The sequence below is a fragment of the Prionailurus bengalensis genome, chromosome C1, assembly GCF_016509475.1.
Source record: "Prionailurus bengalensis isolate Pbe53 chromosome C1, Fcat_Pben_1.1_paternal_pri, whole genome shotgun sequence".
NCBI lineage: Eukaryota > Metazoa > Chordata > Mammalia > Carnivora > Felidae > Prionailurus > Prionailurus bengalensis.
The window spans coordinates 214739776-214756571 of record NC_057345.1 but is presented as its reverse complement, the minus strand read 5'-3'; the positions used below and the strand labels follow the sequence as shown (position 1 = coordinate 214756571).

At 48.5% G+C, this 16796-nt stretch overlaps 2 long non-coding RNA genes across 3 annotated transcripts; one reads left to right on the top strand and one right to left on the bottom strand.

Moving 5' to 3' along the window:
* Positions 1 to 2893: 2893 nt before the first annotated feature.
* Positions 2894 to 7806, bottom strand: LOC122481902. 2 transcript variants are annotated; one of them, XR_006296952.1, is made up of 4 exons: positions 6554 to 7806; positions 5241 to 6240; positions 4029 to 4605; positions 2894 to 3120 (listed from the first exon to the last, which is right to left on the bottom strand). It is a non-coding gene; the product is annotated as an uncharacterized LOC122481902 (long non-coding RNA). The 2 variants fall into 2 exon arrangements; XR_006296951.1 differs by lacking the exon at positions 6554 to 7806 and having other exon boundaries at positions 5241 to 5406; positions 5856 to 6411.
* Positions 5659 to 16270, top strand: LOC122481901. The gene is made up of 2 exons (XR_006296950.1): positions 5659 to 5772; positions 16012 to 16270. It is a non-coding gene; the product is annotated as an uncharacterized LOC122481901 (long non-coding RNA).
* The last annotated feature ends 526 nt before the right edge of the window (positions 16271 to 16796 follow it).

The following is a 16796-nucleotide window of genomic DNA, read 5'->3' as shown; positions in this document are numbered from 1 at the left end:
TTATTTATGCTTGAGAGAGAAAGAGCACAAGTGGGGGAGGAGCAGAGAGAGAGGGAGACACAGAATCCAAAGCAGGCTCCAGGCTCTGAACTATCAGTGCAGACAGAGCCTGATGCAGGGCTTGAACCCACAAACCGTGAGATCGTGACATGAGCTGAAGTCAGACGCCTAACCCACTGAGCCACCCAGGTGCCCCTGTGCTTCTCTTTTTAGTAAGACTCAGAGTATCTGTTAAGATTGAAGCATGAGCAGAAGGAAGGCCTTCCCCCGGCTTCCTTGCTGTTGGCCATTATTGGGGTGAACTACCTTCCCAAGGGAGGAGGCTCCTGGGGATTTCTTGGCTTCCAGCTCCTCGGGCATGGTCTCTCCAGAAGTGCAGTGGATGGGGTGGCGGAGGGGGGACGTTGGAGGGGAGTTGGAGAAATGAGAGGGAGAGAAACCCTGACGGGTCTTCCCAGCCGGGCCCTGTTTTTCAACTGTCACCAGAGAGCCTGGAGGGGTTGGGTGGGACATCCACCCTCGTAAACTTCGTGCCTGTGTCCAGCTGGGGCAAAGTGTCCTAGCAGAAGCTAGACCAGTCCCCAGACCCCTTTTGTGTCTCTGACATTTTTTTTGGTTTTGTTTCTGACACTCACTTTGTTTTTTAAAAATGTTTTTATTTATTTTTTGAGAGAGAGGGAGAGAGAGAAAGAGAGAAAGAGAGAGAGTGGAAGGGGCAGAGAGAAAGAGGGACAAAGGATCCAAAGCAGGCTCTATTCTCAGAGCAGAGAGCCCGATGTGAGGCTCTAACTCAGGAACCATGAGATCATGACCTAAGCCGAAGTCAGAAGCTTTAACGGCCTAAGCCACCCAGGCGCTGCCTCACTTTGTTTTCCTAAAGTTTATTTTGAAGGAAAGTGTGTGCTGGTATGCACATGGGGAAAATCAGAGACAGAGAGAGAAGGAGAGAGAGAGAGGGAGAGAGAATCCAACAGGCTCCTCTCTGTCAGTGCAGAGCCGGACTCGGGGCTCAATCCCACGAACTGGGAGGTCATGACCTGAGCTGAGGTCAAGAGTCAGACAGTTAACAGACTGAGCCCCCCAGGAGCCCTCGGACACTCACTTTGAAAGGACACACTGGTTTGGAGAGATGGGCTAGAAATCCATCTTTTCTTCCCCACTTGGTACCCCTTCAAACCTTCACTCCTCAGTTTCTTCGCCTGTGATCAAGGTTCTAGGAGTCCATGAATTTGGAAGGGAAATTTTTACATGTCTGTTTTCGTTAATCTTTCATTGAAATCTAGCATTTCCTTCCATTGTGTGTGTAGACATCACATCACATTAGTGCAGGCAGTTATTGGGACTTTGTCCCTACTGGGAGTGACAGCTATTTTCATAACACATCACAGTTGCCAACATTTTGAATATGTACACTCATCATGACTTCAAAATCATAGAAGTTATCAGGCCCACCACTATACTGTATTTCAGAATAACTTGCCTCGTTTGTAATCCTGGGCATTTTACTTTATGCATTTAAAAATCTTACTCTGGCGGTACCTGGATGGCTCAGTTCGTAGAGCATGTGACTCTTGATCTCTGGGTTGTGAGTTAGAGCCCCATGTTGGGTGTAGAGATTACTTAAAAGCAAACAACTAAAAGTCTCACTCTGGGAAGGGTCCAAGGGTCTCACCAGACTCCAGAGTGGCCTATGGAACAGAAGAGATGAAGGGGCCTTCTCAGTCCTGTCCACAGCACCTCCTGCCCTCAGAATCACCCTGCCAGTCCTCTCTCTGGGCATCCAGTCCCCATTCCTGGGTGCTGTGTGTGCCTGGCACCCTTCCTCAGCAGGCCAGCTACATGCTGCCATCTGCTGGGGGTGGCCCACATGACACCCTGGGGGTAATGCCAGCAGGCCAGGTCTGGGGACCCTGGGGTGGGGGGGTCCTGAGGGACCAGCTGAGAGGGTCTCTGGCTGCTCCCAGGATGGAAATCAAACTCAAGCCAGCAGGAGGTAAAAGCAGAGCTTACTGAAGGGAGAGAGCGTGAGCGAGCGTGTACAAGGTGTCTGGGAGGCTCAGAAAGGAAAGGAGAGTCCCTTCTATTTTCCTGGGTCTGGTATATGGGTCGTCTCAGGCATCCAGGACCCAGTTAGAACACAGGGCCCGGGTGTTATTCCTTGGAACCAGTGGGTCTTGGCGGTGAGCTGTGTTGTGCCAGGGTGGCAGGCAGGTTGGGGCGGGCGGTCTGGAATACAGATATGATGTCTTTCTTCAGTCTTTCTCACCTGGTCCTTCCTTAGAGATTACCTGTTCTAGAGTAATCATGAACTCCTCATCCTTTACAAGGAGGACATACGCTATTTGCATTATGAGGCATGTGAAGAGTGGGGCGGGGGTGCAAGTCCTAGCAAGAATAGAAGCAGGAAAAGGAGTGAAAAGCAGACTTTTTTTTTTTTTTTTTTTTTGAGTCCTTCAGTTTCCCTAACCCCATGGCCTTGGTTAGATGCTTGTGGTCCTTCTAGTCTTTCTGGGCATTATGAGGTGTAAGTGAAGATATGGACTGTGCCACAAGTCTTGCTGGAGGACCCTCCGTGCCACTCCCACTCGACACTTGCTCCCTGCCAGGGTCCCTGGGTCCCTGCGCCGCAGATGTGTGGTGCTGCCTGGTCCGTGATGAGGGTTTGGGAGAGGTGAACAGCCCAGCACAGAACTAGGACTTGAAGCCAGAGGCAGGAGCACCTGTGGTGGAGTATCAAGCCAAATGGATTTTTATTATTTTTTTAAATGTTTATTTATTTTTGAGACAGAGAGAGACAGAGTATGAACGGGGGAGGGTCAGAGAGAGAGGGAGACACAGAATCCGAAGCAAGCTCCAGGCTCTGAGCTGTCAGCACAGAGCCCGACGCGGGGCTCGAACTCACGGACCGTGAGATCATGACCTGAGCTGAAGTCGGACGCTTAACCGACTGAGCCACCCAGGCGCCCCCGAATGGATTTTTAAAAACCAATTGTTCTTTGAGCACATGGGCCACTAGTTAAAAGTCGAAATGAGAATGTGGTGGGAAGCTTCTCTCCCTCCCTGTCCCACTGGCCTCAAACTTCACCAGCTTCGTTTTCCTTCCAGAGCCGCTCCCCACATCTAAAGCAAAAATGAACGTGAGCTGGAACCCTGCCTTTTCTTATTTAAATGTTTGGCACCTGGTCTGCACCTGGCTTTTTTGTTTAACAATATTGTCTCGAAAATTGCTTCTATCTACATATAAATACTTCCCTCCTGGTTCTTTCCTTTTTACTTCTCTGGTCATTTCCCAGCAGTCTGTGGAAAAAGAATGTCTTTCCACAGAAACAGGAGTACTCAGATATAGCCAGAAATTGCAGGGTAGTTCTAGAATTCATATACCCACCTACAAAATTCCAAGGATCCTAGGTGAAAGAATTCTGTATTCCTCTTTGGGTGGATTTGCTTTTCAAAAGGGGTCTCACAGGACTATTGTACCTTAACTCCAAAAATGACTACGTGGTAAATTTTGGGCAGGGCTAGGGGTGAGTTGCTCTTTGGGTAGAAGTGTACTTGTGGTGTCCCAAATCCAAGTGCTAGGGTTCAAGATCTCTGTCTATCCAGAGATTAACCTTGTCTTCCCAAGCCAACCATGGGGCTCTATATAATCAATGTCACTCTCCTACTGGCAGCCAACCAGCTCTCCTCCCCAGCTTCTCTCACCAGATATGTCCGCAGGCCAGCAGCCACCGCTGGGAACACCTCAGAACGATGCTAAGAGGTCTAAGTGCTCCCTGGGGGTGGTGCCCTGTGTCCCTGCACTAAGAGCAGTTCCCATTCCAAGTTTATTAGGGTTTACATGCCATTCTCTGAAATAAGCTTTGAGCTGAAGAATGGGTGCTTTCTCCCAACAAACCACACGTCCAGCAGGGGGCTTCTTCTCATTGACATCTGACCCTTTCATCACTTTGGGCCACTGAGATACACCAATAGATTCCAGGCCCACCCACTATACTTCTCATTCTAGTATAGTTTCCTGCCAGACTCACCCAGCAGGAAAGAGAGACCATCCACACCTGCCAACGTAAGCATCCTGTGGGCCAAGCAGGCTTCTCGGCAAAATAGGAAGATAGCATTCTGGTTTTTACATCGGTGCTTGGTGAGTTTGATTAGTGTGAGTCAGTCTTGCCAAAGGGATCCCCTCTGGCCCACAGAGCTAAGGGTTGCACTGCAGACCACAGTGATTTCCCCCAGAGTAAGTGCCCACTTTGCCCTCTTAGGCCAGTGAACCTGCTGCTTGGGGGCAGGGGCTCTTCCTGGTGGGCCTTTTAACTGGAAGCATGTTAGTCAGATTGAGGAAGTAGGTTCCAGTGTCTGTTCGCTCTGTGTGAAAGAAACTCAGTTGCAGAGATCATAGTGACCTTGGATGTACAGTGATCAGATAGCAGAAAAATTAGCACAAATCCATCCTGACTGCTAACAAATGGTCAGGGTCAGCGGGTCCCCTTCCATCTAAAAAATGGCACCACCGGTGTTTCTCCTTCCAGGTTGAACTTGGCATTGTTTGGGAGGAAGACTTTTTTCTGCACGCTCTTAGTTTCAGTTCTTGGGAACATGCAAATTAAACTGGCAAAACACAGATTTGCAAAAGAAGAGATATTTTAAAATTCATATACATACATGTGAGTTCACAGAAAATGTAATTCAAGGAGGTGGTTAGAATTTGGGGCTTCTATACCATCCTCATAGGGGAAGGGGAGGGGGAGCAGGGCATTTACAGGAAAACAAATGGATTTTATTTATTTATTTATTTATTTATTTATTTATTTATTTATTTATTAATGTTATTTATTTATTTTGAGAGAGACAGAGACAGCATGAGCAGGGGAGGGGCAGGATAGAGGGAGAGAGAGAGAATCCCAAGCAGGCTCCGCACGGTTGGTGCAGAGCCCGACCAGGGGGCTCAAACTCACAAAACCATGAGATCATGACCTGAGGTGAAGCCATGAGTCAGATGCTTAACCGACTGAGCCACCCAGGTGTCCCATCAAATGGCTTTTAGGAAAGGTAAGTAGGCCCTTAGGAAAATAGATAGGAAATATGGTAGTCTTGTGACAATACCTGCTTATGTGATTTCTTACTCCGAAGCAGATTTCTCTCCAGTGGAAAGAGCCCATCTCCTGAGGAGGAGACTGGTGACAGCTGAATCCTTCCGGGAGACTCTGCTTTTAGATACTGGGAGTACGGGAAAAACCACTCACAGTGAGAGATTCTGGATCCCTTCAGTATGAATGCTCCTCTTCTCCTTGTCCAAAGGCCAGGCTGGTTGGGGGTGCTCAGGGTCTAGGGGTTTGGTTCAGCATTCCTGAGACTGGCACAGGGAATTCAGTAAGGGCAGAAGGAGCGGGGTAGTCCCCCCAGCAGAGGCTGTGCGAGGGTGGAGGAAAGGGCCAAGTCACTATGGTTGGCGATCCAGGGCATGTGTAGGAGCACAGAGGGCCAGGGTCAAATCCTATGTCCTTGGGCAAGATTCTTAACTTCTCTGGGCTTCATTTTTCTACTTGGGTAAAAACCCTCACAGGACCACAGTAAGGCTAAGATTACTTAACGCATTTAAAGCACATGATACAGTGCCTGGCACAGAGCAAGTGTTCAGTTAATGCAGCCAACTTCCCTAGACGCTGGGGACACGGCAGTGAGCAAAGCCGAGCCCCGCTCTCCTGGATCTTCCATTAAACAAAGGTGTACATGCCATCATCAGATGGCCGGGTACACCAGCAGAAAAGGAAGCAGGTGAGAGGCAGGGAGGGAGAGGTGGGGGCTGGTGTGGTCAGGGAAGGCACATCTGAGCAGAGACCAGAATGAGGTGGCCTCACCGGAATTAGGATGATGTCTCATTGCTGTTCCTCCTGCATGTTCCCTTAATCATTCCTTCTCTTGCCTGAGTTTCCACCAGTCAGTGAACCGGGACTAGGTCGGTTCCCATCTCAGCTGAGCACGTGGCTTCCTCTCCATGACCCTTTCTGGGGGTGGCGTCAGTGGAGCGCGCACACATGGGGGCCCCAGGTTCCGAATGTGAGTTAGGGTGGTGGGTTTCTTCCATTCCTCTGTACCTCCCAATTCCACAGGGCCAGAAGACACGGTGGGGGGGGGGTGCCCTCTCCAGGAGAAAAGCTTACACATTCCGCCCTCTACCTTGTCTGGAGGAGCAGTTGTGCTTGGGGAAACTGGCCAGCTGTATGGCTGCGGGGCGAGGCTGAGCTGCAAGAACCAGAATAGAAGGGCTAAATTTAAACCGGGTCTGGAGGCTTCAGGGAGCCCGCGGGCCTGTGGGCCCTGGGGTGGCTCCGTCCCACCTCCCTCCTCTGCTTCCACCTACCCACTCCCTTCTGCCTCCTCCCCCTCCCCCTCTCCCCTCCCTCCACCCACCCTCTTTCCCCTCCCACCTCCTCCCCCTTCCTCCTCCCACCCACTTCCCTCCTCCCTCCTCCCTCCTCTCCTCCCTCTCAGAATGGAAACTGTTTCTTTCCTGGCTGCCGAGAGCCGGTTTCCTCCCAAGGAAATAATGTCTCACCGCAGCTGAGGCCGGCACTGCCCCCTGGAATTTCCCTGCAGGGGAGAAACACCCCGCTGGCGGAGCTGCTCTGAGCTGGGACACACCTAGAGCCTGCTTGTGCACAACCCAGAGGGGGACACGCCCAGAGACACACACAGAAGTAAACAGAAACAGAAACAGGCTGGGAAAACCCTGGGGGGGGGGGGGTGTGAACCCTAGGATCAGGTTCTTGTCCCAACACTGTCTCCACCTTCCTGTGAGGCAGGAGCAAATCATCTCCTGTTCTGAACTCTTTTTTTTTTTTTACCTCCTTAATATTAAAATAGACCTCTTAAGAATCAAAATAGAACAGAACTCTAAAGGAATCAACCTAGAAAGTGCTTTGATTATTTCAAAGATGTCTCTTTCTTTGTTCAAAATATTTTTAAATCCCCCCTTTTTTTTTCTATCTGAAAAATTCCTTTAAGGACCAGTTTTAGGCACTCATAGGTCTGCCTTGTTACTTTTCCAGACATTTCAGTTTTGCCTAGAGGGATCGCTGCCCACGGTACCAAGAGACTTGGGGCTGGTTCCAAATACTGAGCTCAAAAGATTCCTGCAAGGACAGTGAAAAGGCTGTCAGGTGCCATCACTGTTGCAGAATTCCCCTGATGCCCAAGGCCGGTCCCCAGAGAGGGACGACAGCTGCTGGAGGAGCTCTCAACCCTCAGCCACACGCAGGGTCCTTCTAGAGCCTTCCATAGTCCAACACTCAGACACAGAGGGGTCTGCGCACACACACACACACACACACACACACGGCCAAATGGAAACTTCTAGTTTCAGCTACAATATCCAGAGGTAGCAGTCTGTGAGAACCTGAGCCACGCACCCCTCGTGTTTTTGTGCATGTATTCACTGAGGCTAGACACGGGGGCTGTCACAGACCTGATCAGGTGGGGATGGTCACGGCTCAGACACCCTCCAAGCAGGCTGTGCCCGGAGACTTTAGCAGGAGAGCGAGCGCTGAGGGGACACACCCAGACACATTGGGTTGCCTGGTAACACAGAATGCCAGGCCCAGGGACACACACCCTCTCTGGGATCACACACTCATACTGTTTCCACAGGGGCAGGATCCCACGGAGCCGGCTGGCTGCCCCAGGCACACCCTCTCGCCACCGAGAACTGCCTTCGTTCAGAGATGTGCCTGGTTGGCTCAGTGGGTTAAGCGACCGACCTCCCCACCTTGGATCAGGTCTTGATCTCACAGCGTGAGTTCGAGCCCCGTATTGGGCTCCTTGCTGAAAGCTCAGAGCCTGCTTCAGATTCTCATCTCTCTCTCTCTCTCTGTCTGCGCCTCCCCCATGCACATATTCTCTCTCTCTCAAAATTAAAAAAAAAAAAAAAGGAAAAAACAGCTGTGCAGCTAAAGATCCTGCTCATCGGCACCCCAAAATGCTTACCGGATTTAGAGAGTGCTGAGCAAGCCCCCCAAAACTTCCAGTCCCACTCAGTCACACACACACCGATAGAGTGGTCAGAATCTAGACTCCTCACGTCCTTTTGTTGCCTCTCGGAAAAACTTTGGCTTTTCCATTTTAAGCAGCCAGTGACCAAACAGTCTATTTCTGTAACTTCTTAGTATTAGCCAGAGCCTGTTCTTTTGAAAGTCTACAGTAAGTCAGGAAGAATGCTTCTGACCTTTGTTTTCAAATTCAACTATGCAGAACACTAAACACACAATGTGAAAACACAGAGGCCAATTTTTTTTAAGGGTTTTTTTTGTTTGTTTTTTGTGTTTTGTTTTGTTTTTTTGAGGCCGGGAGGCACAGAGAGAGGTGAAGAGAATCCCAAGCAGGCTCCGACTGTCAGCCTGGAGCCCTATGTGGGGCTTGAACTCACAAACCGTGAGATCATGACCTGAGCTGAAGTCAAGAGTCAGATGCTTAGCTGACTGAGGCACCACTCAGAGAACAATTTTTAAAATTCACAGACAAACCATGTTTGAGGGTTTTTCAGCTTTTTGTGGGAGAAAGGCAAGTTTACTGACTTCAGTGGTTTTTAAAATTCGAACTTGGCAAACAGGAAAACAACTGTGGAGTCTTTGTAAAGTGAGCAACAGGTAAAAGCTCCTTCGGGCAGCACCCCTCACTTCTTAGGGATGGGCAAACTGAGAACTCACCTTTGACCTGGTCTCCCCAGCCACCTTGACCAAGGTCAATCTGACCTTGATTCTGCAGAACTTCCGGTGTGGTGTTTAGACTGCCTGTCCAGGAAACAGCTGTGCCCTCCCTTGGGTCCAAGGACAGCCCCCCGTGTAGGTTCTGTCCCCTTGTCTGGATGTTTCAGACACGGTGTTGGCTTTTGGGATGAGATAATCTGGTTTTCCTGGCCACAGCAGTCTGTTTCCTCCAGTTCCACCCTGGAGACAGGACCACCCTGGAGACATGCTCAGATCTATACACTGGATCTAGCTGGGCCCTCCCCTGCCATACAGGTCCGTCCTTCCTCTGTCCCTTTTCCCCTTTGCCCTTCCCTCCCTCCCTCCCTCCCTCCTCCATCCCTCCATCTCAACCTCTGACAGGAATTCCAGTGTGAACCTGGATCGGCTACAGTGAATAGGGATCTTGCCACACTCAGCCTCTCCTTACGTTATCTCCCTCTCTCAATATTCCTTTTTATTCTTACTATTCATACAGCAGTCCCCCGTTACCCATGGGGAATACTTCCCAAGACCCCCAGTGGATGCTTGAAACTGTGAATGGTACAAACCTTATATATGCTGTTTTTTCCTGTACATCTATACCTATGATTTATTTGATAAGTTTAATTTAGAAATTAGGCACAGTAAAAGATTAACCACAATAACTGATAATAGAACGATTATAAAAATATGCCACAATTTGAAAAAAAAAACATATATATGTTATGTGGATGTATCTCTCTCTTTCAAAGTATCTTATTGTACTGGGCTCACCCTTCATGTGATGATACGAGATGATAAAAAGTCTACATGATGAGATGAAGGGAGGTGAATGACGTAGGCACTGTGACGTTAGCATCAGGCTACTGTTGACCTTCTGATGTTACGTCAGAAGGAGGGTCACCTCCTCCCAGGCCATGGTTGACTGGGTAATGAGGCCCAAAGTGAAATCATGGATAAAGGGGGACTATGGTACCTCATTACCTGAAGTATTGATGAGTGCCACATTCAAGACAGAAATAGAAATAAACAAAACAAATCCTATTAGACTTAAATTTTCTTAAGTTTATATATTTTTTCTTTAGTAATCTGTGCACTCAGCGTGGGGTTTGAACTCATGATGCTGAGATCAAGAGTTCATGCTCTTCCAACTGAGCCAGACTGGCACTCCTAGATCTAATTTTTTAATGAAAAATTTCTATATGTCAAGACCCACAAAACATTTATTTATTAAAAAAAATTTTTTTTAAGTTTATTTATTTATTTTAAGGGAGAGAGAGCGGGGGAAGGGCGGAGAGAGGGAGAGAGAAAATCCCAAGCAGGCTCTGTGCTGTCAGCACCAAGCCTGGTGTGGGGCTCACACTCTCGAATTGTGAGATCATGACCTGAGCTGAAATCAAGTCAGACGCTTGACGGACTGAGCCACCCAGGCGCCCCACCAGCAAAACATATTTAAAGGCAAAAGACACATGTGGAAAATACATTTCCCAGATGTATGTGGCAACAGAGGCAAATACCCTCATCATCAAAGGGCTCTGATAAAGCACATGGCACCAAAGAGATAGATGGATGATGTGAGCAGGGCAGAGGAACCAAAACAATGAAATTGGGGCGCCTGGGTGGCTCAGACGGTTAAGCGGCCGACTTCGGCTCAGGTCGCGATCTCGCGGTCCGTGAGTTCGAGCCCCGCGTCGGGCTCTGGGCTGATGGCTCAGAGCCTGGAGCCTGTTTCAGATTCTGTGTCTCCCTCTTTCTGACCCTCCCCCGTTCATGCTCTGTCTCTCTCTGTCTCAAAAATAAAATAAACGTTAAAAAAAAAATTAAAAAAACAATGAAATAAATGAAATAAGAAGAGAAAATGTTTAATCTCCTTAATACAAAGAAGTCAAAATAAAACCATTTAAAATAACATTTCCCCTTATTACCATCAGATTATAGCAGATCAATGCCCACTATTGGGCAGCAGCTCTCTCCTGAATTATTTCTAGAAATGTGAAAGAATTGGAACAGCCTTTTTGGAGAGAAATCAAGCTTTAAAATTACAAGTATCTTCTGACCTGTCAGTTCTACCTCTACAAGTTATCTGGACGGAATCTTTAAGGTGTCCAAAATATACGGCTACAAAAATGCTCATTGCAGGACTGTTGCTACAAGAAAAAGGGGGAAAAAATGTGTTTCTAATTTTTTTCCTTTTTTTCAGAATTGTAGACCCATGATTGTATTGCTTTTTTTTTCTTAAGATTTTTTTTTTAATTTTTTTTTTCAACGTTTATTTATTTTTGGGACAGAGAGAGACAGAGCATGAACGGGGGAGGGGCAGAGAGAGAGGGAGACACAGAATCGGAAACAGGCTCCAGGCTCTGAGCCATCAGCCCAGAAGAGCCTGACGCGGGGCTCGAACTCACGGACCGTGAGATCGTGACCTGGCTGAAGTCGGACGCTTAACCGACTGCGCCACCCAGGCGCCCCTCCTAAGATTTTTTAAAGGTTTGTTTATTTATTTTGAGAGAGAGAGAGAGAGAGAGAGAGAATGTGAGCAGGGGAGGGGCAGAGAGAGAATCCCAAGCAGGCTCCGCAATGTCAGTATAGAGCCCAACATGAGGCTTAAACTCACAAACCAGGTGGTCATGACCTGAACCAAAATCAGGAGTCGGACGCTCCAATGAGTGAGCCACCCGGTGCCCCTCAAGATTTTTAAAAAAGTAACCTCTACACTTATGGGGCTCCAACTCACAGCCCTGAGATGAAGAGTCCCCTATTCCACCAACTGAGTCAGCCAAGCCCCGCCCCCTCACCTGTTTTATGTTGTATTTATTTAAGTTCTGAACATGCCAAGCTAGACCGTTATTTTGTATTTTACTACCTTATAAAAACTGCAGTTGATAAGAAATATTCTGGGGCGACTGGCTGGCTTAGTCAGTAGAGCGTGCAACTCTTGATCTTGGGGTTATGAGTTTGGGCCCCACACTGGGTGTAGAAATTACTTAAAAATAAAATTTAAAAAAGAGAGAAAGAAAAGAAATATTCTCAGCTGGGGTGAGTCTGAGGGTTAACTCAGCCCCTCCCTGGCCCTGTGACCCATGGAAGGGTTTTCCCCTTCAGTGTTTCATTCTGAGTGTGCGGGACCTTGGGTTGAGTGAGTCTGTGGAGTTGGGTGAGGACGCTGTGTGGAGAGAAGCTGGCAGAAAAGCAGGAGGGAGGCTCTTGGGAAGACGCCTGCAGGTTAGGTCACAGGTAACCAGAGCCATGGTGCTGAGCCACATGTCTGGGGGGAGAAGTCCTTTAGAGGAGGAGATGGTGTCCACAGATCGCATCAGGGTCCGTGTGGGTGACTCAGTTAAGCATCTGACTTTGGCTCAGGTCATGATCTCACGATTCATGAGTTTGAGCCCCGCATCAGGCTCTCTGCTGCCAGCACAGAGCCCCTTCCAGATCCTCTGTCCCCTGCCTCTCTCTGCCCCTCCCCCACTCTCTAAAATAAATACACATTAAAAAAAAAAACCCAAAAATAAAATGGAGTTTGGTAGGGGGGGGGTATCTGGCTGGCTCAGTCAGTAGAACATGTGACTCTTGATCTCTGGGGTCCTGAGTTCGAGCCCCACCTTGGGTGCAAAGATTACTTAAATAAATATAGGGGCGCCTGGGTGGCTCAGTCGGTTAAGCGTCCAACTCGTGATTTGGCTCAGGTCATGATCTCACAGTTTGTGGGGTCAAGCCCTGCATCAGGCTCTGGGCTGAGCATGGAGCCTGCTTGGGATTCTGCCTCTCTCTGCCCCCCCCCCCTGCTCACACTTGATCTTTCTCTCTCAAAATGAATGAATGAATGAATGAATGAATGAATGAAATGGAGTCCTTTGAAATGCAAGGGAATTCCAGAGCCCCTGGAAGGCTTCCTGACTCAGGGGTGAGGGTGGGGGTGGAGTCTGTGCTTTCAAAATGCCTCCCAGAGACCCTGAAGCATCTGATCCTCATCTCCTCAGCTGCCATTTCCTCTCCAGCAGGGTCCTTGCTCTGGCCATGGTGCCTTGAAGCCTCAAGACTTGTTACACGTTCCCTTTACTTCTTCAGCTTTTCCCCCTGAGGGGCCCCTATACTTAGTCTGATCCAGAAACCCCATCCTACCCCTTCGGTGAATCTTACACCTGTCTGCCACTTTTCTGAACAACTAACTATAATATTTATAGGGTTTAATATATTTTGTAATGTTTATTTATTTTTGAGAGAGAGAGAGCGAGTGGGAGCAGGGGAGAGGCAGAGAGAGAAAGAGAGGGAGAATCGCAAGCAGGTTCCACACTGTCAGCGTAGAGCCCGATGTGGGGTTCAAACTCGTGAATGGCGAGAGCGTGACCTGAGCCGAAATCAAAGAGTCCGACGTTTAACGGACTGAGCCACCCAGATGCCCATTGGGTTTCACATATTTAAATTTATTTTTAATTTCACAAGTAGTACAGGAATGCATCTTTACTATAAAACAATTCAAGTGACCCACATGGAGTGAATGCAGCCTCTTGATCGTCCCTTGTCCCCCACTCCCACACCAGGCTGACTCTGGGGTGGGTGGGGTGTCATGTCCTTCCAGACGCTTGTCCATGTCTTCCTCAACCAGTTTCCAGCTCTGGAAAGAGCAGAACCATCTTTCCTCCCACCCAAGATCACTCCTCTGCCGGTGCCATGTTCTGGACCCTCAAGCCTCTTCCACAGCCTTTGGCCTCCACTCCTACACCCCCCAACCGAACATCTCTCCCCCAACAGCCCTCCTACCCATACATGCACACACACACATGCACACAGAGATACCCAGATGTTTCTTTTCCTGAAAACAAGTCTTTCTGGATCCTTTCATGCCCTCAGCCCCCTCTCCTATCAGTCTCTCTTGCAGCCAACCTCTTCAACAAATGGCTCCCTTGGCCAGACTTCACACCTGCACCCATCAGATCTCAGGCAGCAGCCGCCTGCTGAACTCCCCTGGGAGGGCACTGACCCAAGTCGAGGCTCCTGTTAGCACAGTGCTGCTGCCCAGCCCCCTGCGTAAGACTTCTGGCCTTGGAGGGGTGCCTGGCCATCCAACATCTGGAGTCTCCACTCCCAGGCAAAGCCCCTGGGCACTGGCTGCCCTCCCCCTGCCCCCGCAGCCCACGCGGCCTCTGCAGGAGATAGTACAAGGGCCAGGGAGCGTTGGGGGAGCTCCTCACGCAGTGCTCTTGTTCATCTCTGTAGTCACCTCAGGTTTCTGTGGGCTCCTGGCAGCTTTACCTTCCAGGGACGGAGGGAACCGGCTCTGGAAGTTCTCCCGGCGTGTGGCTCACCCCAGAGCTCTGGGCACGTTCTGACAACCAGGGCTTCCAGAAACTCCAGAGGCTGGGGTGGGGAGGGTTCCTCAATGGCTCAACCTCCTCTAAAGGAGGAGGAACAGGAAGACAGGGCCTAGGCTCTACTTTACTGCTCTTCTCCCAACTTACCATCATAAAAGAAAAGCAAGCAAACTTTTGAATTATGAAACAATGTCCCCCAAGACACTGTATTAGTTTTCTGTTGCTGCTATATCAAGTTATCATTAATTTAGTGGCTTAAATCAACACAAATTTATTCCCTTACAGTTCTGGGGGTCAGAGTGCAAAACCAAGATACTGACAGGGCTGCACTTTTTCTGGAACTTCGGGGAAGAATCTGTTTTCTAACCTCTTCTGGTCTCTAGGGGCTGCCTGCATTCCTTGGCTAGTGGCCTCTTTTTCCATCTTCAAAGCACATCCCTCCAACCTCTACAACCACGATCACATCTCCTCTCTCTGACTAACTCTCCTGCCTCCCTAAGGACCCTGGTGATGACATTGGGCCCAGGATAATCTCCCTATTTCAAGATCCTTAACTTACTTATATTTGCGAGGGCCCATTTACCACAGGAGGTAGGATGTGCATGGATTCTGAGGATTAGGGCATGGAGGGACATCTCTGGGACCATTATTCAGTCCACCACAAGTGTGAAATGTAACATAGGTCGACATCTGTAGACAGACACTGAGATTAGACGGATGCTAATATTTTGCCTTATTTATTTATTTATTTAGTTTATTTATTTATTTTAAAGAGATAAAGCTCTACAAAAATAGCTAAATCCCTACGTGGCTTTTCCTTCCTTCTCTCCTCAAAGGTAACCACTTCCCTGAGGTTGGTGAAATTCACCCCATGTATGTTTCTGTCTTTGGTACATATTATAAACACACTAAAAAAATTTTTTTTTAGTGTTTATTTTTGAGAGAGAGAGAGAGAGAGACAGAGCAAAGCCGGGGAGGGACAGAGAGAGAGAAGGAGACACAGAATCCAAAGCAGGCTCCATGCTGTCAGCACAGAGCCCGACGTGGGGCTCGAACCCACAAACCAGGGGATCATGACCTGAGCCAAATTTGAACACTTAACTGACGAGCCACCCAGGTGCCCCTAAAGATTTTATTTTTAAGTAATCTCTGCACCTAATGTGGGGCTTGCACTTGTAACTCTGAGGGCAAGAGTCACATGCTCTACTGACTGAGCCAGCCAGGTGCCTGAAGGGCATTTTTAAACCGAAGAGTACCATTTGTATGTGTTTTGAAACTTTATGTAAAAGGAATCACCGTGTGTACCGTATTGCAACCTGCTTTTCTAATGCAATATGTGTTTGAGATTTTACATGTTGATACATGATGATATAGTTCATTCACTTTAACTGCAGTATGGAATGCCTCCCACGAGCAAGTTAGAGTTCATTTTGTCCATTCTTTTGCCTAGAGACAGATTGTTTTCACTTTTTTTGCTATTACAAACAGTGCTTCAAAAAAAAAAATATCTTTGTGCTTGTTTTCTGGAACACCTGTGCCAAAGACCTCAGTGGGGATACACCCAGGAGCAGCATGGCTGGGTCCCGGGTATGCACACCTTCAGCTTACTGAGGATTGCCACGCGGTCCCAGGGTACCTGCCAACAACAGTGTTTAAAAATACCCATTTCCCACATATCCTCAGCATCTGGTGTTTTCAGATTTACTGTTTTTTAAGATTCATTTTCCTTACCTATTTTCCAGTCAATCTGTTCTATTCCAAATCTTCTTGAATGTTCTGCAGCAGCAACTTTTCCTCCATCTTGACCCTGAATGACAGACCCACCCAGCACCTTCTGTGTTCAGTGTGGTCCACCCCATTCCCTCAATTCTCTCTCTTGTGAGTCCCCCGCTCCAGCCAGCCCTCTGCCCACTATGTTTCATTTGGGCCAGCCTCTAGAAGAGCTGGTATGGTTCTGAAGCTCTCTGCTCTCCCCACAGAATGCCGTGGAATGTGCTGAGATGGTCTACTGGGAGGAACGAAGTCTTCTGCATTACGACCCCTCAGCCTAAGTGAAGGAGTCAATCTAATCCTGGCAATGTGAGCAAATCCGCTTGAGAATTACTCAGTCCTGAACTCCCCCCAAATACATGCTTGTCTATTTTTCCTGTCCCCAAGTGTTCTGAAACATACCTGCCAACGAACTGAACCTGTATCCTGGAAAATGGCAGCATGGAGGAATAAATCCAAAGACTGTGACCTTTCTTCCTCTTTTCTTTATCAGCCTGTGGCTTTTAGGCACCAAATTTTGTGTTCTAAGTTTTTACACCCCCCTTCCCTACTGCCCCAATCCAATTACAGTGGTGGGCTAACTATCTTGAGCTCCTTCAACACAGGGGAGCCATCTCTGAGTTATGTGGCCCTCATAATAATCCATTTCTCCTCTGCTGCTCCCTGAGTAAACTGCAATGGTATTGTCCTTGTGTGTGGATGGTAAGCTGAAGACATTTCTCAGCCATCTGGTTCCAACCTCATAGTCTCTTGAACTTTGTATATTCCTATTAGCTGTCCATACCCATCTTATATATTCCCAAATTCCCATTAGCTATGGCTTCGCCAAAGATATATCCCTGGCAAAGATGGGGCCTGAAGGATTGTTTCCCAAAGGGGATCAGCCACATGCTTCAAAGGGAGCCCCGAGTGCTGCCGGGGGAGTCATCCATAACCTCCTGCTGCACAACCATGGCACGGGGCTACACCCACAGCTCTTTATACACTTGTATGT